At 44.0% G+C, this 23878-nt stretch overlaps 1 non-coding gene across 1 annotated transcript; it reads left to right on the top strand.

The window, feature by feature from the left end:
- TRNAA-AGC lies at positions 16870 to 16942 on the top strand. Its single transcript has one exon. It is a non-coding gene; the product is annotated as a tRNA-Ala (tRNA).

Genomic DNA, 23878 nt, shown 5'->3' with positions numbered 1-23878 from the left:
ACTTCTTGCATAATATTTTGAGGAAATAAATCTTATTTTCCTTGAATTTTTAGAGAAAACAATTCCCTAGCTATTATATCTCTAAAGTGCTGTTTGCTACCTATGTCACTGGCTTCAATTTGTGATTTAAACATTTAAAAAATAATTTTCAAACAAATTACTAATAGCACTTGTCAATAAAAATAGAAAAACACTCAAGTTTTATAACTCTAGTATTCCTTTTATTTCCAATGCCAACGAAATGGAAATAACATTCAGCTGGAGAGAAAAGATGAATTTTCCTTAACCTTCTAAGAATAACATGGAACAGTGACCAGTCTGGGTTTGCTCATTACTCTGATGTTATGACCATAAAATAAGAATATTTGACTCATTTTGCGTCCTTAGAAATGGAAAACTTTTAGAGGCAAAGAGGCATTTAGTATGATTTCATATTTTATGTATGTCCATAACTATATCTAAAGCCATCAGCATCACACTCGCCACCAAGCATTGGTTTAAAGAGCTAGTGCCCTATGTGCTGTGCGCGTAGTCGCTCAGTCACGTCCAGCTCTCTGCAGTCCCACGGACTGTAGTCCGCCAGGCTCCTCCGCCCTTGCGACTTCCCAGGCAAGAATACTGGAGCGGGTTGCCATTTCCTCCTCCAGGGGATCTTCCCGACCCAAGAATCGAACCCTCGTCTTTTGTGTCTCCTGCCTTAGCAGGCAGATTCTTTACCAGTACCGCCCTCTGATACTGTACAGATAGTAGAATTCAAGACGGAGAATATGGTGTGCTCCTCCTGTCTGGGGACTGAAATGTAATATAACATGGTATGTTCTAAGAGCCTACAAGAAGAGAGATTGGAAGTAAGTACTATAATTAAGCTAGTATGTTATACAACATATATTTTGCATTAGTTAAATAGAACCCTCCAAATGACCTTAAACTTTTCAGAACTATACACCATTCAAGCAGGCTTGTTAGAAAGGAGATTTGTGTTCTCTTTAACATCGTTTACCTTCAGAGTTGTTGGTGTAAACTTGCTATTCCTCTAGAGTTATTGTTATAAACCAAAGACATATTATATATAATACATACATACATATTTTATATATATACACACACATATATACATACATACACTGTTTGCCATAGGATTATTCTTTACATTAGGAAGATGCTATGACCCCATATGAATGAGCTATTTGTGGAGTTCTTGTGAAGCTGAAACATTCAGTATCACTACAGAATTAGTTTACAGAAATATCAAGCATTTTAAAATAGGACAGAAATGTATGCTCAGTGCAGGATTCCTTAAAATGTTTCCTATGGAATGCTAATTCCAAGGGGTGTTTATCCACATATTAGTTCTTTGTATTTCTAAAATGCCCATTTGCTAATTTAATTTGGGAAATGCTGGGTTAAAGACTACAGGACTTTTCAGAACCTTTAATTTCCTAAAATGAATTGGAAATTCTCAAAGAGGGACTCTTATATGTTTATTTTTTAGCAGTATATCAAAATCACTTAACCAGTGAACTCTTTTCTTTTAGCAATAGCCCTAGGGACTGGAGTTCTATAGGGAATACTCTGAATTACACCGGTAACAAAGTTAGACATAGAAGCTCTAGAATTAGACAGTCTAGCAAGTCACTTGACCTCTCTGAGCCCTCTTAACCCATACAGTAAGAGGAATGATTTCTACCTAATGAAACATTACAAAGTACTAGTTCAGGTACAGAACATAGCTTATTATCACTAAAAATGCTTACTTATCAGAACAGCGTTAATTGAAGAAGAGAGATCACAGAAGCAGGCACTTCATTCCTCAGCAGAACTTAACAAGCCTAGAAAACTGGGCAATACGTCACCAAAGACAACTGTCATGAAGCAGGAAAACTAGGGACTATTTTATATTAAAATGTAAATCTTTCTTTGGTTCATGATTAGTAATTCGATCCCATGATTGAGTCACTTTAAATAAGTCAATTTTACTTACTGAGTAAAATTTTCATACACATTATCTCACTTAATCTTCATTAAAAGTCGGTGAGATATTATGTCTACTTTTACATTTAATTTTACAAGATGAGAAAATGGAAGTCATAAAAAAATAACTTTCCCAAGCTCCCACAGCTAATCTTGGAGCCTGTACTAAAACTCTGACCTGACTCCAAAACCCATGATCTCCTCTTTAAATGAACATATCCATATAGTTAAAAACTCAAATCATATGAAAAGATGAAGAGACATGCCTCCTGCTCCTGCCCACAACTCCTGGTTCCCACTACAGATAACCACGCTTTTATTAGATTAATTGTCCTTCTAGTTCCTTTATGCATACTCAAGCATGTACAGATACATGTTAGTTTCTTCTATAGGTGCATAGTTCTCAGACATGACATCAGAAGTACTGTCCCTCAGACAAAAAGAAGATAACACTTGTGTGCTGTGAAAGACACTTAAGAGGACGAAAGGCAAGCTGCACACAATAGACTGTATAAAGAACAACATTTTTAAAAAATCCAGTTATGAAATGGGCAAAAGATATAAACAGATATTTCACCATAGACGAGACACAGATGGCTTAATAAGCACACAAAACCATGTTCAACATCATTAACCGTTAGAAAGACACATATTAAAACCACAGTGAGATATCATTATACGCCTACTAGAAGGGCTTAAGTGGAAAGAAGTGATCCTACCAGATGCTAATGAGGGACGATGTGGAGAAATGGAGTTTTTTATTTATTGGTGGGAATGTACGATGGTACAGCTACTCTGGAAACCAGCTTGGCAGTTTCCCGTAAAACACGCACTTTCCATCTGACCCAGCAATTTCACTCTTGGGCATTTATCCTAAAGAAGTGAAACTTTGTGTTCACACAAAATCTGTGTACAAACGTTCATAGTGGCTTTCTGTGCGATAGTAAAATACTGGGTGCAGCTCAAGCCTTCAGCTCACACCTCCCACGTTATGGGTGAACAGTTCTCAGCCTCTGCGCCCACTGTCCACTCATGCAGCCAGAGGACCGTGTCGTTTGTCTCCAAGATGCCAGCGATAACCCTCCTGCCCTGCATTCAACTGAACCAGCTCTGGCGCATCCATGCACTGGAGTACTCCTCAGCAATAAAAAAAAGAATGAGCTGCTGATAACAAGCCACAGCCTGGCTAGACCTCAAGGATCTTATGCTTAGTGAGAATATCTCAAGATTATACTCTGTGGTTTCATTTCTAGAATATTCTCAAAATGATGAAAGTATGGAGGTGGAAAATAGATTGGTGGTTGGCAGGTGACAGCGACTTGGGGCAGGGAGTGGTGTTTGGGAGAGAGGGGCCCAGGAAAATAGAAGAAGCACAAAGGAATCCTATTTTGGTGACTGAATAGTTCTGTGCGTTGACTGTGATCATATGCGAATCTATACACGGTATGAAACTGTATAAAACTATATGCACTGGTACACACACACACACACACACACACACACACACACACACATACAGGTTAAAAAATGATGGAAGCTGAATGAGGCCTATAGTCCAGGTAACGGTAATAGACTAACGTCAATTTCCATCTGTGCTACATCACTGTATATTGCCCTGTAATTGTATGTCACTCGATAGCTATACTTCTGCCATCATAATTTGGAGAAGCTGATTGAAGGCTATGTGGGACTGTATCATTTTTGCAACTTCTTGAGTCTATTAATTATCTCAAAATACAAAAGTTAAAAAAAAAAGTGCATGTAGGATGGGACGGTTATTGTCACCATCTTGGAGACAAGTTACACACCAGTAAATAGTAAATAAAGTTACACACCAGTAAATAGTAGCACAGAGACTGGGGACTTGCTTGGGCTCTTGGAGCCAACACACAAGAGCCGTGATCCCGGATGGTCTGCCCCAGCAGTTGCAGGGACGAGTGGGCAGGAGCCAGCTCCAGGTGTGGTTTGGCAAGAATCATCATGGCTCCGGCTCCATTAAGGCAGGCTCGGGATGGAGCATCTGCTTTGAGGATGAAGAGCCTAACTGACTGACGCACGCTAAAGGAGAACACAGACAGAGACCCGACTCTGAACACAAGGCCAAACTGCAGAGGGGAGCGGGCAGCCCGAGATGCAGCGGAGCCCAGGAGTTTTGAGGGCAGAGGGAATCTGAGCCAGGGGGTCCTATACCGGCTGTGTGACTCAGCACCACGTCCTGCCGGGTGGGGTCGAGAAGGGAAAGGCTTAGTTGCTCAGTCGTGTCTGGCTCTGTGCGACCCTATGACTGTAGCCCACCAGGCTCCTCAGTCTGTGGCATTCTCCGGGCAAGAATACTGGAGCGGATAGTCATCCCCTTCTCCAGGAGATCTTCCCAACCAAGGGATCCATATTGCAGGCAGATTCTTTACCATCCGAGCCACCAGGAAGGAGAATGCAGGGGCCTGGAACTGGGACAGACCCCTCGTGGAAAAGTGTTGGAGAATGCAGACAGGAGAAATCAAGCACACAGAGAATTAGGGTACTTTTCTTTTCCAAGGAATCCTGAGTTTCGCCTCCTTTCCTTTACCATTTCTTAAACCTGTTTCCAGTTTGGAAATGACTGTAAAGTACAATACTTCTTATAGCACTGAGACACTGCTGTACCAAGAACTGTTACGGTTATATCAATACTTAGGCAGACTCAAACCACACATGGCGAATGAAGTCATTATGTTTCTTGGGACGGTGGGGGGGGGAGGTTTCTGAGGGGCACTGTGCTTCATGGACACTGTCCTTGCTTTCTTCTTTTAATAAGAAAGAAAAGTTTTGAAAAAAAAATCTCAATGCAATCTCCCAACAAGGCTATGTTTAAGGATCTGGGTTTAGAAATTTCCCAGGCCAAGAACTCTGCTCAGTGTTATATGGCAGCCTGGATGGGAGGGGAATTTGAGGAAGAATGCCTCCCAGGTGGTTCAGTGGGTAGAGAGTACACTTGCAATGCAAGAGGCGTGGGTTCGATCCCTGGATTGGGAAGATCCCCTGGAGGAGGAAATGGTGACCACTCCACTATCCTTGCCTGGGAAATCCCTTGGACAGAGGAGCCTGGTGGGTTACAGTCCATAGGGTCGCAAAGAGACATTGGAGTGACTAAGCACGCACGCACGCACATGTATGCATATGGCTGCGTCACGCTGCAGTGCACCTTAAATTCTCACCACGCTGTTAACCGACTGAACTCCAATATAAGATAAAAAGTTAAAAAAAAAAAAAAAACTTTCCTGACCAAGGACCCTCATGGTTCAATGGTTAAGACTTTCGATCCCTAGTCAGGGAACTAAGATCCTGTGTGACCAAAAAAAAAAAAAAAAAAAAAAAAAAATCCTGCTCTCTTGTCCACTTTCCAAGATAGTAACCCAGAGTTTACCTGATCTCTCCTTCCATCCCTGCCTCATAGGTTACACGGATAGACCAACGGCTTGCATGTATGTTCCCATTAACTGTAAATAGGCACGTGGATAAATGCTGGTTGTCTTACTCAGCCTCCCTGCCTTTCCACCCCATCCCAGGAAGCGAGTTTAGTACAGAACCGTCTCCATGCCCCTCCAGTTGCCCCAGCTCCACACTCCTGCCCACACGCAGCTGTGACTCAGCCCCCGTTTGAATGTTAGAAATGTCAGCTACAGGTACACAATCTAAATCTTTTCTTAGGACCTAATTTGATCTCCAGTGGTAGTCTGGCTTGTACACAGAGGATGTTAAAAAAAAAAAACAAACCTCAATTTGATAGTCAATGCTGCTACACGGATGATAGGCTGGTTTTCACTGGCTACTGAATAAGCAGTGCTTCAAAATCTGGGGTTTAGTGTGGGATACTGTTTAAACACACGCTCTTAGTTAAACAGAGCATTTGTGAATAAATGCGCTCGCTCAGCTGCCCTTACGACTTTTCAATTTGGCATGAACTTCATATAGACTTTTCCATTAGAACATAACTCCGAGTGGTACCAAACGTCACTCTGGCTGTATTTTAACAATGAAGGTAGCGACTATGAAGGCCAAGATTTCAATTAGCAGAAGTATTTACACTCACAGGAAGATGATTCTGAATTTAGTTTCACACGTTGGACAAGCATGTTGCATGAAAGCATGAAGTGACGCTTCAACAGGAAGCTAGGTTGGTGGCACACAGACCTGAAGTGAGTGCAGAGTGGCTTAACCCCTCTGAAGCTCCAATACTTTGGCCACCTGAGGCAAAGAGCTGACTCATGTGAAAAGACCTTGATGCTGGGAAAGATTGAAGGTGGGAAGGAGAAGGGGATGATAGAGGATGAGATGGTTGAATGGCATCACCGATTCAACGGACATGAGTTTGAGTAAACTCAAGGAGTTGGTGATGGACAGGGAGGCCTGGCATGCTGCAGTCCATGGGGTCACAAAGAGTGGGACACGATTGAGCGACTGAACTCAACTGGTTTGACCCCAGTTGATTGACTGGATTGCTGGCATACCATGCTCTTTCCTGCCTAGAATTGCAATAGTTGAATAAGAATCTGGTTAACCTTTGTTCCTTATCTCAGTGAGTTGCCATCAAAGTTAGCTTTTTTTAAAAAAAACATCTCAGAGCTCTTTGAGCTCTCAAAATGGGAATTAATTTTTATTTTATATTCTAAAGTAGGCTATTCTTGGCCCAGCCTTTGGGCATAGCTCAAGGCCTCCCTCACACATGGCTGTTAGGCTACCCTTTCTCCTCTGTAGAAACCACCGCCTTGAGCAGGGACCCTGGAAACCCTCAGGAGACAGCCAGTGTTAGAAACTAGCTATCTGAAGAACCAAAACTATTTCTTACGGCAAAAGGAGAGCTCTGCAAATACCTTTTATTAGAAAAGAAATATGCCTTAGAATTGTGCTTCATTTGATACCTGACTCTGAGTCCTGGTTTCACGCCTCTTACCTATGAATCAGCTTGTGGTATTTCTAAGAAATATTTATTTACTTACTTACTTATTTGGCTGTGCCAGGCCTTGTTGTGGCAGGCAGGGTCTTTCATTAGTCACAGCATGCAAACTCTTAGTTACAGAATGTGGGATCTAGTTCTCTGATTGAACCCAGGCCCCCTGCATTGGAAGCACAGAATCTTAGCCACTGGACCACCAGGAAAGTCCCTCATCTTGTGATACTTCACAGAAAGATTTCTGTAACTACGTATTGTCAGGCTCTGCTAATCAAAGAGAAAATACGGATTTTTTTTGTGTGTTCTGAAATTCAGCACGTAATCAATCAAACTTTGTTCTGAGCATTGAGTAAAGATTTCAGGGACCAAGCAGGAAGTGGACTGGGCTTCATTAACATAACCTTCATGGAGGTAACTTTGGTCTAACTCCACCAAGAAGATGTTTACAATCAGCAGTATAGTCGGTAGGCTGGAGCCAGTGTTGACCATTTTGGCTGGGTAACAGAGCAGTGTCATTCATCTTTGTCACTATAGCGGTGGTGACATTTGCAGATGACTTTGCAGGTGACCTTGTGGTGAACACGCAGGCAAGGTATCGCAAAATGACATGGTAACTGATGCGGAAGAGTCGCTTGCGGTCACCAGCGTACACTGATACACGCTGGGTTGTCACTGATGGCCTGACTTTTCAGAAAACATTCTCATGATGACAAATCCCTCATAACGACACGTGTGAGGGGATTACGTGCTTCAGCAACACTTAATATGGGTAAAAAACGTGGCAGAACCCCAGGCAGGCTAAATCTCTTAGCTCCAGCCTGAGAACACGACAGGTGGTTTCCTTGCCAAAATTAAGGCCAGAAGCATCGACGATATGGCTGAGGAGGAAGACTGACACTTGAAATGATGGATGGTGATCTAGGGCTTTCTACAAAGAATGCCTTTCTTTCCCGGTGGCTTTATGTCATAGCCCTTCAAATGTCGAGTGGAGGGTTCCAGCCACATTTGCTGAGCATCATAATCTCAATGCGTAGTGGTAACAGCAGTTTTGGCAAAAGGCCTGGATAGAAGACCCTGGAAACTCCAGAGAGCCAGGAGCCTGGAGGGTTTGGACTCTCTAAGGCAGTATTCGGTAGGCCTGTTACCTGGGGTATAGAACAGCCCACGACTTTGCCCGATTCTCATTGAGCCATCTCTGCTGAGGGCTCCAGGCGAGCCGTGGTGCTCACTTTTGGAGAGGGGCATTGAAGGCTGACTTAGTCCATGTTCTTCCTGGGCCCCACAGGGAATGGGGGAGGATCCTCAGACAAGACACAGCTCCAACCCTCTCCTGCACTTCTAGGCACTTACGGGCACTGCTCCCAACTGCACAGAACCCCGGCATCTTTCCCGCCCCCTATACGGCAGTGTCGCCTCCCGGGGCTCGCTCACTCCAGGTGGGGAGAAGAGCTAGGGTGAGGAGCAGCATTGTCGCCACGAGAAACCAAGACGTGTGGACAAAGTGAGCGATGCGGTTTGCTCAGGCCTGTGGGTCATCGTCGTCAGGGGTGTGAGCTAGGTCCGTGTCTGCCGACAGCAAAGAGCATCTGTGTTTGGACTTCAAGCCAGAACTCTTCCTGAGTTTCGTTTAAACGTGGTTTTTAACTTCTTGAAATGATCATGAGCTCTACAGTTAACATAAGGGTATTAAGGCAAAAGGAGACGGAGGCAGCAGAGGATGAGATGGTTAGATAGCATCACCTACTCAACGGACGTGAGTTTGGGCATGCTCCGGGAGACAGTGGAGGACGAGGGAGCCTGGCCTGTTGTCAGTCCATGGGGTTGCAAACCGTCAGACACACTTAGTGACTGAACAACAACAATTAATAGTTACACATTGACTTTGCTTTATTTTTAGCTTTGCTTTTAAAATGCATCAAGAAATACTGAAGTAAAGTGAAGTGTTAGTCACTCAGTCTTGTCTGACTCTTTGCCACCCCACAGACTGGGGCTCGCCAGGCTCCTCTGTCCGGGGGATTTTTCAGGCAAGAATCCTGGAGCCGGTTGCCATTCTGTTCTCCAGGAGATCTTCCGGACCCAGGGACTGGACCTGGGTCTCCTGCATTGTGGGCAGATTCTTTACCGTCTGAGCCACCGAGATAGCTCTCAAGCAATACTGCTGCTGCTAAGTCGCTTCAGTCGTGTCCGACTCTGTGGGACCCCACAGACGGCAGCCCACCAGGCTCCCCCGTCCCTGGGATTCTCCAGGCAAGAACACTGGAGTGGGTTGCCATTTCCTTCTCCAATGCATGAAAGTGAAAAGTGAAAGTGAAGTCGCTCAGTCGTGTCCGACTCTTAGCCGTCCCATGGACTGCAGCCCACCAGGCTCCTCCATCCATGGGATTCTCCAGGTAAGAGTACTGGAGTGGGGTGCCATCGCCTTCTCCGCAAGAAATACTGGAGGACTTGAAAGCTCACTGCAGCATTCGAGCGTAGAACGGGCACTCTGTCAGACTGTGTACGCTTCCCCATTGGCCCTCTCTCATGTGCGAGGGTGCGTGTGAAATGTTTTCTGTGAGATCTTCAGCTGTGTGGGACTCATCGGCTTATTTACACTCCAGCCTGGTGAGCAGCCGTGTAAGCCTGTGGTTCCCTTGGATCCAGTAAGGCTGTGATTCTGTGGGAACGTTTATAATATCACGTTTTCTGTCTCTTCTCCTAGAGGGCGACTGAGGAAACCAGTGATGCCCTTGGGGCTCCTGCATGAGTCAGTCGGCGCTGCGGCCTGTGAACTGCTGGCAGGGACTGGACACCAGCCCCTCCCCATCCTGGGAAGCACATCTCTCTCCCTTCCATGCCTTCCTTACTCCCTTCTGAAAAATTTGTCTTAAAAGAGCAAGGTGTGTATGTGTGTAGAGAGTGAGCAAGGGAGACAGAAAGAATGAGCGGGTGACTTATATGCTTCAGATTCCCTTCCATTTTTACATGAGAGGGTCGCGTGCTACTTCCAAGACAGAGACATTCTATGAGAAACAGATTTTCAATAGAGCGTCTGAAAGGACAGGAATGGTTTAAATTTAGCACCGGGGAGGGAAAGCTTGCCTCTAGGTAACGTACATGGAAAACGATTCCAAATGGTTTTCTCTGAGGCCAGCTGTGCGGCCTTTTGGAGAAATCATTTCACGTCACCCTCTTCAGAGCATTGAGTGCAGATGTGTCCCCAGGCCGCAGAGATCCTGGACTGAAAACCAGCCGCCCTGCGGTGCCCACCCCAGCGGGCGCTGCGCCCTGCTCCCACCCAGCACCTCCTCCTCACTCCCCTCCCAGCTCCGTGGGGCACCCAGGGAGGCAGACCAATAAACTCTGCCCACCAGGACCTTAGCGTCCCCCGGTGACACCAGGGTCCCCTCCTCTTTATTTTCCTTGGGACCCAGTGAATCATCTTTTGTGCCGTCTCACATGGTGTGACTCATTTCAGGCTGTTTTCTGCCCAGTCTCAGCCCAGTGGCTCATTCCTGGAGGTGGAGGGGGGGCCCTTCCTCATCTGTTAAATGTCATGAATCACAGCACTGCATGTGGCAGGAACTCCATGCTCGCTTCACCGGAGATGAGTGTTAGTCAAACAGCAAGAACAGAGCAGAGCGGTGGCCTTCTTGTGGGTGAAGCTGCCCAGGTCTGCGAGGCTTGTTTTAAGACCGCGATCTGCATATCCCTTGATGGCAATGACGATGCTGGGCTTTGTCATTCTGCCCCCTTGCTTTTCTTGGGAGGCATGTGGGAGTCAAATGTGGGCTGAAGTCAATATTTGCTTCCAAACAAACGTGACCTGGTGGGCACTTCTGTTTCCTAATGGCGCCCCCTCTTCTGCTCCCGTCTTCTGTTCTTATTTTCTTCATGTTGACATTTCAGAGCAAACAACATGTTTTAAGTTTCTCCTCTCATGCCCTTTCTAATGTCTGAGAAAAGTCTTTTCCAGTTGGAACTTAACTAGTTTAATTGGAGAAGTAAAGAGTTTGTCCAGTATACCTACACTGATATTCCCATTCTCTGGAAATCTGAGAAGCTTTTGGTGTCTTTTTAAAACTATTTATTTATTTATTAGGCTGTGCCAGGTCTTAGTTGCAAGACGCGGGATCCAGTTCCCAGACCAGGGATTGAACTTGGGCCTCCTGCATTGGGAGTGCGGAATCTTAGCTCCCCGGACCGCCAGGAAAATCCCTTGCTGGCTCTTTTAATATTAAAGAGGCTCACGATCATTCCTGCTTCCACTGAAGAGCTGAGGAGAAGATGCAGAAACATCTGGTTGGCTGGGTCAGGTGACCCAGGCAGCTCTGGGACTGCCTGCAGTGTTGGCAGACTCCTGCCTGTGGCCCTGGGGCACGCGTGGAATCTTCCCTGCAGAACAAAGGCAATCTTTTCCCAATTGTTTGATTTAATTGCTTTCATTTTTTTCAGGGCAAACTCCTTAGGTTTTCAGCTTTTCCTGGATTAGGATACGGATTGTAAAACATTTTGCTGGGTCAGGATGTGGGACATGACATGCCTCGATCTTCAGACAAGCTCAGGATGTTGCTCCAGGACCAAATGCCTCGAAAGTTTAGGTTCTGAAGGACGCGTGACGGGCAACAGCGGCATCCATGCCGGACGGTCACCTAAGTGACAGCAAGAGGTGACCCGGGTGACCTGAGTGGCGGTCCTGATGAGAGAGCATGGCTTGTAACAGAGAGGCCCCAGAGGACTGTTGCTGGCTTCCAGACGCATGGCCACACCCGCAGCTGCAGCCCAGAGAACTCCATCAGGCATGGCATGCCTTCTCTTGTGTGTTTTAAATTAGCTTCGTCAAGCTATAAATATTTGGGGGTAATTTCTAAAGAATGAAATGTTTCTGTTGAAGCCAGAAGACTGGGTTGTGCAATGCAAATTAACTTCTTATGGAGGTGGGGTCTGGAAAGCAGGATGCAAGTGTGTTTCTGGACTCCAGCTGGTCCAATAGGGTGATGGATCACAGGCTTAACTTGCTCTGAGGATTTTTCAGTTCCCTCGGAAATCCAAATGCCTGCCCATGGACTCCAGTAAGCTCCGTGGGATTCCGACATTAGTCTTGCGTGAGCATCTCCATCTCCTGAAGGACAGCTCTCCGTATGAGCTGCTTCTGAACTGATGTGTTTTATCCCACCTTCCCCCACTAGAATAATTTCTGTCTTTCTTTCTGCCAGGCCCTGTATCCATTTCCCTGGTCCAAATACCAATAGAGGCCCTCCATCCCAAGAATCTTCCCTATAGGGCGAGCTTTCTCTTCCTGAGTTTTGTGGGTTTTTTTTTTTTTCCATTTTTTAATGAGTATACTTTATACAAAAATACTGCGCATTTTTGAAAGATGCAGCTGCTCAGTCTCACACTACTCTGATAAATGCCAGTGCAATCGGCAATGAGATATCACTTCAAATTCAAAGATAAGCAAAAGGATATAGTCAGGAAGTCCTGAGTGGATGCCAGCGTGATGTATATTCCTGTTCCTTGAGAAGAAGCGGGAATTGCGACAACAGGACTTGGTAAAATTGAAGAACTATGCTCGTGTGTGCATTTAGCTGCTAAGTTGTGTCCAGCTCTTTGCAATCACATGGACTGTAGCCTGTCATTATTCCAGGCAAGAATACTGGAGTGGGTCACCATTTCCTTCTTCAGGGGGATCTTCCTGACCCACAGATAAAATCCAGGTCTCCAGCATTGCAGGTGGATTCTTTACCATCTGAGCCATCAGGGTCCCTACTGGATTATGATAAAATTTTGTTAAGATTTTATTTCAAAGTGCCTATAATTTTAAAAACTCTCCTGATAAGGACTCAAAATACATTTCAAAATCTATTTAATTTTAATTTCAACTCTAAAAGCCATGGAAACAATTTTTAGGTGACCCTAGCTCAGGTAAAGTAAGCCAAAATAGTAACTAGTGAGGCTAGTAACTTTTCACTAAGTAGATTAGCAATCAATAATTTGTTCTAAATTTATCTGGCTACATCAGGTATTAGTTGCAGCATGCGGGATCTAGTTCCCTGACTAAGGAATCGAACCTGGGACTACTGCTTTGGGAGTGCAGAGTCTTAACCACATGGCCAGCAATCAATAGGAAAGACCCAGCAATCAATAGTTTTAAAATAGCCTATCAATTACTTTATTTCTGATCAATCCAAGACCTTTTAAAGGATTCCTGAAGATACTTTAAAGAAATGTTCAGGATTCAACTCTTGTTCTTTATTTATTCCACCAATGCATCCATACTTTCATTCTTTCTGAATTCCAAATAATTTAAAGACTTGTTCTCTATTTAATTAAGAATGAATTTAATAACTATATGATTTCTGATGTGTGCTTTTTGAGAAAATTATAGAGAAAGTCAATCCATCACTTTGTAGGAAATGATCTGGAGTCCCTGTTACTGTTTACACACAAAAGGACTCTGATTTTACTTAGGAAATATAAACTAAAATCCGTTTTAGGATACAAAGAAAGAAACACCTATAGATAGAAAAAAATCTCGCCTAAACCCTGTCATCCTTGAAATCACTGACAGTGAAATTGGTGACATCATTTACTATGGAGAGCAACAGAGATGGATAAACTCAGCCTCCAGACCCACATCCAATGACCATCAGGGCCAATCTTAGCCTTGCCTCTCAAGCAAAACATAGCCAAATAGTAGTCATAGTTTTTCCTAAATCTGCTCTCCAAGCAATAGACTGTTACAAAAAGCAAGACACGATAGTAGAGAAGCAGTGATCCCTTCAGGATGAAGGTTCAAAAATGTAGAATGCAAAACTTGTGCTGGAAGGTTGCAGGGTATGTAAGAAATTAGGAATAAAAGATGTCTTCTAATGTAATTGGCCTAATATCAACTTAGATGAGAGGAAATGGATGAATTAGCTTCTAGAAGTCTTGCATATCTGATTTTATCTCAAAAGTGTATTTTTATGTGTTTTCCACTGTATATAAAGTCCTATTATCAATAGACCATGAAGTTTATTTTTTGCATAGTAGACACATTTATACCAATCTTACCATATTGTTGGGAAAAAGTTGATGGCTGGCTGACAAGGAGATGAGTAGAGTTATCTGATCTTTACAAGCCTGGCGATCTTGATCTGGGACTCATCACTGCGATGCTTTACTAAACCAGCCTTTGTTTTCTTTTGAACAGTACCAACTATTATCCTAGAGATTCAGTATTAATATGTTCGTTATTCAAAAAGTTTTTATTTAATGCTTATTGTGTGCTAGGTACTATTCTTGGCAGAGAGGGTCCAGGGATAAAACCAACCTTATCCTTAAAATGTCTACAAACCAAGAATTAAAATATAATGAGAATTCTGTTCATAATGATATATGCAAAAGGCAGTCAGAAGAGAGGAGAAACCACTATTTTCTCTGATTTACTCAGAGAAGACTTCACAGTGGCACAGAGACTTCCTGAGTGTTTTCTGGGCTTCCCAGTTGGCACAAGTGGGAAAGACTTCATCTGCTGATGCAGGAGACAACAAGAGACATGGATCGGGAAGATCCCCTGGAGCAGGAAAAGGCAACCCACTCCAGTATTCTTGCCTGGAAAATCCCATGGACAGAGGAGCCGGACGGGCCTCTGGGGTTGCAAAGGGTTGGACACAACTGCATGAGCGTGAGGATCACGGAGAGTCTTCTGGGTATAGAACCAAAGAAAGTACACTTGAAAGAATAGAATGTGCAAAGGAATGAAGCAGGAGCGACTACAGTGTGTTTTGCACAAACAGGTGAAAGGGTGAGATTAGAGTAAGAAGGGAAGGAGGGGATGATAGAAGATGAGAAAGGACAGGCTCTTGGAGTCCAGGTCCTGGTGGTCCACGCATAAATCAGAGGAGGCTCAAATTTACCCTTTGGAAAATGTAGAGCCACTAAAGAATTTTGAGGCAACAGAAAGACCTCTAGAAAAGTAGGACAGGATAGATTAAAGGTGCGCAGGAAAATCCAGAGACATGGAGACCACTTGGAGCTACTGCAATGAGGCAGAAGGAGGTGGTGAGCTCTTGAATATGGCCCCTGCCCCTGAGTAAGGACTTGGGAGATGTTTAGGAAAGAGTCCCAATGCTCGGCTTTCCTTGGAATACAGGTAGAGGAAATGGAAGGATGTAAAATGACTCTCTAAACCATCTCATTGGGATAACTGATGTCAGCCATGGGCTTTACCAGCAAAGCAGTGGCAGAAGCTTTAGAGATGCTTGGGAGATCTTACCATGTCAGTGTATAAAAGATGCTTGGCTGTGGAGATCTGGAATTAAAAGGAAAACAAGGTCTTGACTGAAGGTAAATTACTGAGGATCATTTGCATTTTCATGGAGAGCTAGCAGTTATAAACATTTATAGCATACGACGCGTGTCATTGGCAGTTATGGGCCTTGGATACAGTATACCTGGTTGCTCCTGGGGAAGATTTCCACTTTTGATGAAAGAGATGATAAATGGAACATTGCTTGCCATATCAATAAACAAAGGATATCATAGCCATCATCAATTGCAACTCTCCAACAGGAAGCAGTGAGCCCCGAGGAAACTCAGGAGGGAAAGGACTGCCATCTAGCAGCATCAGACTGCAGCCACTCCACAGGGTGAGCCCTGAGCAGAGGAAGCTCAGGATAAGCAGACACAGGGTACCGGTCCCAGGGAGCCGAGGTGCATAACAAAGGAAGGATGTCAGGGAGCCCAGACTCTTGTATATCTTCCTGTACACAGAAAAGCACTAAGTCCTTTAACTTGAGATATCTGGTTTTCCTTTAATTTACAATGATCTTTGGCCACTCAGCCTACCTGCTGTTTGTTGCAAAACTTCTATAGAACCTGGCTCCCTGCCTCACCTTCTCAGAGCAGTTCTCTCAGGGTTACTTGAGATGCTGCCTCCTGAGCTTGAAGTCCTAAAAATTCCTATCAAATAAAGCATCTCAACTTTTAGGCTGTGAATATTTTTCAAGTCAACAGATATACGAAGAGATCTCACTACTAACCTTTCTGCCTTTGGACTATGTTGAGTGAGGAAGTGATACCTAAAGATGAAGGCCAACCTGATGAGGACTGCAGTGTGGAGAGATGGGAAGGAGACAGGTCCTTGATGGCATCAGCTCCTGAAACTTCAGACTTCTTGTTATGTGAAGGTTTATATTTCCCTCCTGCTTAAACCCTATTCATTTTAATACGTTGGTACTTACAGCAGACACCATCCAAACTAAAAGAACCTCTTTCTGTGAGATAAGATAGAAACAATTAAAAATAGATATCTTATTTTGTGGGTAAAAGGGCAGGAGGCTGAGGGAGCTTTCTGTGTGTGTGATTTAAGAGCTAGATGTGGGACTTCTCAGGGATCAATCCCTGGTAAGGAACTAGATTCCACATGCAGCAACTAAGACTCTGCAGCCAAATAAATAAAAACATCTTTTTTTAAAAAGAAGCTAGATGATGAGAGAGGGGATGACATTGAAGATTGATGACAGTTTAAAGGGAATGAGAGAGGATCTGGCTTGAGACATGAGGAAGATTGTTGAAGAGTGTGTTGGGTAGAGTCGAGGCCAAAGGTCAGATCAGACAATGGTGCTAATGATTGTATAGATTGTATAATCTTCTCAATGTTGTCTTGGCTGGGCAGGAAGCAAGCACAGGTGGAGGGATGGCTACACTGTGGATCGGGGAAAGAGTCAGGGCCTGGAGAACATAAGGAGTGACTGAAGTAGGAGGGAGGAGACAGGAAGGATAAGAAGTTATGATCAAAGAACGGGCTGTTGAGATCTAAGAGTTCAACAGTGAAAGAAAATCCAAACTGACCACGTGTAGCACGTGGAAAAGGCCCATCTCTGGAACAGAAGAACAGAGGAAGTGGAACGAGATAATGATGGAGAGCTGGGCCTGAGCTAGCTGCGGGAGGGCCTTCATATAAAGAGTTGAGGTTTCCACTCAAACAGGCTGAGAGGGGGACTTCCCTGGTGGTCCAGCGGCTAAGACTCTGAGCTAGCAATGCAGGGGGCCCAGGTTCGATCCCTGGTCAGGGAACTAGATCCCACGTGTGGTAACAGACCTGGTGTAGCCAAATAAATAAATACTTTAAAAAATTGATTGAGAAATCACTAAAAGGATTTAAAAATGGCAGTGACATTTAAGAGCCTTTGAAAGGCAATGATCAGATTCTTTGGAAAGACCACCCTGGAGGCTGTGTAGAGAATGGATTATAGGAGGGCAAGAGGGAAATCAAGACGACATTTGGTTGGTAACTGCAATAGTTTAGGCAAGAAACCGTGATGACGTGAACCTAGAAAGTGACAGTGGAGGGAGACGGGGAAATGAATAGCTACAATATATACCTGGGACGTAGAACCAATAGGACTTGGTGGTGGATTAGATTATGAGCGTCAGGACAAGCAAGAAGACAAAGGAAATCTCTAAGTCTTGGTCTTTTGCAAAGTGATCGTGGTTCCGTTTATTGACAACAGAATATTAGATAAGAAACTGGATTTTTAAAATTTTTTAAACTTTTTTATATTGGAGTATAGCTGATTAACAACATTGTGATAGTTTTAGGTGTACCATGGAGCAACTCAGCCATACATATACATGTGTCCATGCTCCCCTAAACTCCCCTCCCATCCAGGCTGCCACATAACATTGAACAGAGTCCCCTGTGCTATTCAAGGAGGTCCTTGTTGGAGAAGCCAGACTTGGTGAGGGCAGGTGGGGGTAACAGAGAGTCAAGAGTGCTCATTTGATTATGTCACAAGGAGATATCAAAACAGGTAGTTGGATATTTAAGTCTGGAGCACAGAGGAGAAATCAGAGATAAAGCATAATTTTGAAGAGAGTATGGGGTACCTCCCCCGATGCTTTCTTTCCCATCACCACTGTGTCACACCCATATTATCTGGAGGGAACTGACTCCTCACCTGAAATCTGACATGGATTCATGACTGTTTTATCTTCATCAAGATAATCCTCTCCCATGTCATTGTTATTGATTTAGGTAACGAAGATTGAAGCCACCCTGCACGTGGCATTACCCTATCCAAAGGAAATAGATTAGAAGTATGTCTGTGAAAAATCTGGGCCCGTGGGACATGTGGAGTCACACTTCTGGGGTCTTCTAAGAAAGAATGTTTCCTGTCCTGCTGAGAGCATGAAGAAAGCAACTAGAAATCAACCTTCTCTCTCATTTTGGCAGCATGATTTGTGATTAATATCTGTAACTGCTGTAGCCATTTTCTCAACATGAAGGACATCAGCTTGAAATGAAGCCAATAGCATGGGAGGTGGGACAGACTTGAAAAGAAATTCCTGATAATGTTGCTGAACCCATGAAAATTATCTTGCATCTGAACTTTTCAGTTAAGGGAGCCAATAACTCCCCTTTATTACTTACGACAGAGTTGGATTTTTGGTTATTTGCAGTATGAGTCCTAACCGACGACTCTGAAGTCACTAGCACACAAATAGTATTTCATCTCAGGGAATAAGTGCTGAGAAGGAGGACTAAGTCTGAGGCATTGCAACCTTAGCGCCTGGGCCAAGGAAGAGGAGGAGCATGAGGGAGAGAAAAGCAGAGGGCAGGACCAGAGGAGGAGACGAAGGAAGGGGTGGAACTATCGAGGGGGAAACGTGTTGAAGAATGAGGGAGCGGTCCCCTCTTTGAGAGCTCTTGGGAGTTCAGGTTACATGAGGGCAGCAGGTACACGACCTTGGGAATGGCAACATACAGCTTGTCAGTGACCCTGTTAAGTGCAGTCAGGGGAGGGGAGAAAGGGGTTTGGGGGTGAAGACAGTGTGTAGACATACATTTTGAGAAGTTTTGCTGTGAAGATGAGAAGAGCAGTGAGTCAGGAGGAGAGGGTGCTGTGGGGCCAAAGGAGTGTTTTAAATGTACTCATCATTGGTTTTTTGAGAATGAAACACATAAGCATGTGTCCATATGCTGAGGGATTCAGAGAATGAAAAATAAAGGATGGGGGAAAGAAGTGCAAGGGTGGAGGGCCTCCTGGTAAAAACGAGAGAGAGATGGGTCCAGAGGATCAGAGGAGACGCTGAGTAGGAGCAGAAGCACCTCTTCCCTCAGCAAAGGGGAGAACAAAGAACATGAGTGGGTAAGAGAAGGCTGTGGGAATTTCTCTGGTGGTCCAGTGCAGGGGGGCCCAGGTTCAATGCCTGGTTGGGGAACAGGATCCCACATGCCACAGCTAAACACCCAGCATGCCACAGCTGAGACCCGGCACAACCAAAATAGAAAAAAATAAAAGAAGGTTTGTGGATTGGTGCTCTGAAATCAGAGAAGCATCTGTTCTGTTTTCTTGGTTGAGTGTGAGGGAATATCACCAAGATGTAAGGAAAACCTGTCATCAAATGTGGTCGTGACTTCTCGGCAGGACAGAAATTTTCTTTGTTAGGCTCATGGAAAATGACCTTTTACATTTCCCAAGGTGTAAAATCCTTCATAGTGAATTTCTTGTCTATTGGCTTCTAAAAGGGACGCTTTATATTTTTTGAAAGTTTTATGTAGATGGGGTGGGAAGGGGTCATGGAGGGGAAAGAGAAAAGTGAAAAGTTTTGGGTTTAGGCAATGGGATTCAGGTTCTCTTAAAGCTGGCTTTTATAAAAGGGGAATTTAAAACTTTCCACCTGAAATATTTATAAGCCAACGACATACTCTTTTCTCTCCAACAGGGAGTAACTATTTGCCACAATCAAGTTAGCTCACATCTGTGGTCTTCACTGACAGGAATCCTGACCATTGTCTTCTTTCTTCAAATTTCCTCTAGTTTTCTGGTACTATGAAAAGTCGGAAAAATAACTTAAAACACTTAAAAATCAAAGCTATAACTATAGTATATATTCTTCATAGCCTAGAAGAAAATAAAATATCATATTCCATTTCTCTGGACAGTTTAATAATAAGCACCAAGTTGAGAAACTGTCCAGTGTTTCAACGTGATTAGCTCTGACTTCTACTTATAAGTTATGTAGGGGGTTCTTATTACATCTTAATTATAGGTTTTACCTAACAAAATAATTTAATCAAACTCATAAAGACATGTGGGGATGTCCCTGGTGGTCCAGTGGTTAAGACTGCTCTTCCACTGCAGGGGTGCAGGTTTGATCCCTGGTTGGGAACTAAGTAAGATTCCACATGCTGTGTGGCAAGGCCAAAATACAAACAAACAAAACACCCATGTGGAGGAGAAGAGTATAGATTATTGTTTTGTAAACACTCTGATGGATTTGTCCTCATTTTAGGCAGTACAAACTAACTTATTTTGCATAAAACCACTTAAAAGACTTGAAACACAACTTCTTTCATGTGTAAAGAAAAAGCCCATCGTATCGCCTGGGGTACTGGCTGCAAATCCTGATGACATGTAGCTGAGAACAAGGACTGCGGCTGCTGCCAAGTCGCTTCAGTTGTGTCCGACTCTGTGCGACCCCACAGACAGAAGCCCACCAGGCTCCTCTGTCCCTGGGATTCTCCAGGCAAGAACACTGGAGTAGGGTGCCATTTCCTTCTCCAATGTATGAAAGTGAAAAGTGAAAGTGAAGTCGCTCAGTCGTGTCTGACCCTCAGCGGACTGCAGCCCACCAGGCTCCTCCATCCATGGGATTTTCCAGGCAAGAGTACTGGAGTGGGGTGCCATTGCCTTCTCCAAAGAACAAGGACTAGTTTCATTCAAAATCAAATTCAGCTCAATTGTATTGTCTGTGAAGCCACGTAGCTTGGGAGCAGGGATGAAAATACAAACCTTAATAGTTATGCTGTTCAAAACACATGACCCAGGAAAGGGTAAACCCACACATTTATAAAACACTCAGTGGGTCAGTTCTAGGCTTTTTGAAAGGGCATCAATTAAAACCATCTTAAAGAAGCTTTGTTAGAACAGAAGATTTCAATCATGGTCTTTCTAGCTACTAATGTATAACTATTTGGTTTTAAAGTAAGTTTTAAGTTAAGACATATAACTGTACATGGTATATGTCGGTGTGGTGAGTGTATATTAAAAGTTTGTTTTCACATCATTAGAAAAGTTTCTTTAATGAAGGGACCAGAGTGAATGGTAGAGGCAGTGACAGGTGAGAGAGTCCAGCAGATGTGATCCCATTTTAAAGCCAATCTTGAAAGTGGTTCTCTAACTGTATTGAACAGGTCAGCAACTCAGGGCAAGAGTATAGAGGTATTTCTTACAAAAGTGCAGCTCGCTGAGTAATCCTTACTCTGGAAATGTCAGATATGGATTCATTGGGATGAAACTGTTACTGGGATTATCTGTAAAAATCTGATGTGCTTTCAGGATGCAGCCAGGAGGATGAAGTTTGACTGGGAGCGCTCAGTCGTGTCTGACTCTTTGCGACCCCATGGACTGTAGCCCGCCAGGCTCCTCTCTCTGTGGGGTTTCCCAGGAAAGAATACTGGAGTGGGTTGCCATTTCCTGCTCCAGGGGATCTTCCTGATCCAGGGATCAAACTCACATCTCTTGAATCTCCTGCGCTGGCAGGCAGATTCTTTACTTGGGAAGCCCGAAGTTTAACCATACCTATTGGCTAATTACTGATCCCAGCTGGTAATGATCATACTTGCTTTTATTTTTGTCCTCTCAGTCCCCTGCTAAGTTCAAAAGAAGAGAAGGTGAAGGCAAGAAGTAGAAAAAGAAAAAACAAAGCCTCAATCATCAACCTTGGGTTTGTGCCTTTTCCTCTTGAATCCTCTTCCTTATCTTGGCAGCAGAATACCATGTTCTCTCATTAGGATTTTGAAGCCTTTCACCGGCTTTGTTATTGGCCCAGATATAGCCCAGAGTTAGGTAGTCGTTTAGACACAACTGTTTGTTTTTCATCAAGTCATCTCGACCTATCTGCAGTGACACATTGGCAGGGCCAAATTGGACCTGCTCACAGCCCTGTGAGCCTCGGGTGGCCTGTGCTAATTTCCCACTCGTGGAGCTCCGTACCATTCATAGCATAAAGAAAACCAAATAAAATCTTTTCCCTTTCAAGAGGAGCAGGCAGGTTTCAATTTTCTCCTGGATATGGCCAACAATCAGAATTTTTAGGCCAAAGATAGTGGAAGATTTAATGTTTTTCTTCTTTTAAAAATATCTAGGGCTATTAAGCTAAAGCAGTGAAAGTTCAGATAATTATAACTTTTGCTTTTGCTTACTGTTTTTCTCAAGTTGACAGAAAAGCACAAACTACAAGTCTAATAGATTTGGGCTGAAAGCCAAGATTTGTCTGTGGTCTAATCTCACTCTGCCCTGTGGTTCTGACTCCTTCCTCTGCCATTGGCAATTCGGGGTGCCCCCAGCCCAGAGTGACTGTCAAGCTCTCCATCCCTAACGTGGGGCTTTTAAAAAGTGTGTTCCACACATAGACAGTATTGCTAAATGCTCCCCGTAGGAGGGTTATATACGGTCTATTTATATGAGACTTGGCCATGTGACTTGCTTCCACCAATAAAATGGGTGCCACTTCCAGCAAGATTTTAAGACTGTGGCAAGATTCTACAATTTTCTTCTGATTTCCACCATGAGACCAGCAGTGGCTTATATGGGAGTTGCCCTCTCAGCCTTCATCCAAGAGTGAAGAAGATGTTGAAAAGATCTACGGCCACCTAGCAGTTGTCATGTAACCTGAAAGAGAAGAGAAACATTGTTGTAAACCACTGAGATTTTGTTCCAATGGCATGACCCAGCTCATTCTCACCAATACACTGTCAGGAACAAAGGAGGCTCTCTGTTTTCAAATGAATTTTGAAAATGACACATATACTGTCCCACATATGTTATTATATAATAACGTACACTGGCATTAAAAAAAAAATCCTGCAGGAAAGAAACTGGCTTACCATTGTGATCTAGCATGTTCCCAGTAATCTTGATTAAAGAATTATTTTTTTAACATCATACTTAATAACTTTTCACCAAACTTTTGAAGAGCTTCCCTGACACATTTTTTTCCTTTCCCATTGCTTAAAGAAAGGTTGATTCATGAAGCTGGTGGCTCTTGTGAACTTGCCAACCATTCATTACTAGTTTCATTCCCTGGTTCACTCATTCAGTCATGAAAAAACATACCAGGTACTAGAGGTAGTGTTGGAGGTACTAAGGTCTCCCACTGCTATCCTGTGGCTATGAAAGAAATATCACCGTCATTGATTTCTGTAAGTCAATTTCATTTCTAATGGTGTGTCTAAGTGCATACTTTTGAGAGTAATGGTTACAGCTGGTCACTTCTCACTTGCCCACTGTCCCGTTCCACATGGGGGCTTCATGACTGGGGAGTTAACGCTGTCCTATTAGTTTCATGTCAAACCTAGACTGTGTGAGCATCTCTGCAGGGGTCCCCGTGATCCTGTATCCCTGGACAGCATCACCCACTCTTTCCTTCTGCTGCCTTAATGGTTCTGCAGGGAAGCAAGTTTCAGTTCCTTGCCCCAGGAGTACAGGAGGTGGAATTCTATGACAGCCTCCAAGAATCCTGGCTCCAGGGGTACACACGCCTTCCCTTAGTGTTCAACAAACAGTAGTCTGGGTACTGCTGTGTAGAGATTTTGCAGATGTAACTGAAGTTCTGAATCAGTTGACCTTACATTAGGGAGAGCATTCACGTGGACCTGACCTAATTACCTAAGTCTTTTACAAGCGGAGCGTTTTTGCTGCTTATAGAGGAGGACGTCAAGGATTCAAAGCATGGGAAGGATTCAACACACCACTGTTGGCCTGAAGGGAGAATGGAGAGCGGCCCTGACTGGCGGCCAGCAGGGGAGCATGGGCCTCAGCCCCACAAGTGCCAGGAAACTGAGTTCTTCCAACCCAAGTGAGCTTGGAGTGGATTTCTCCCAGCCTGGCTGACACCCTGACTTCAGTCTTGTGATACTCTGAGCAGAGATCCAGCCCCACCAGATTGGACCTACAGGACAGGATTGTAGCTTGTGAGACCGGCTGGTTCTACAGAACCAAAACC

Source organism: Capra hircus, chromosome 9, assembly GCF_001704415.2.
Source record: "Capra hircus breed San Clemente chromosome 9, ASM170441v1, whole genome shotgun sequence".
NCBI classification, from domain to species: Eukaryota; Metazoa; Chordata; class Mammalia; order Artiodactyla; family Bovidae; genus Capra; species Capra hircus.
The sequence above is the reverse complement of the archived record's forward strand: the minus strand, read 5'-3'. Positions and strand labels throughout refer to the sequence as shown.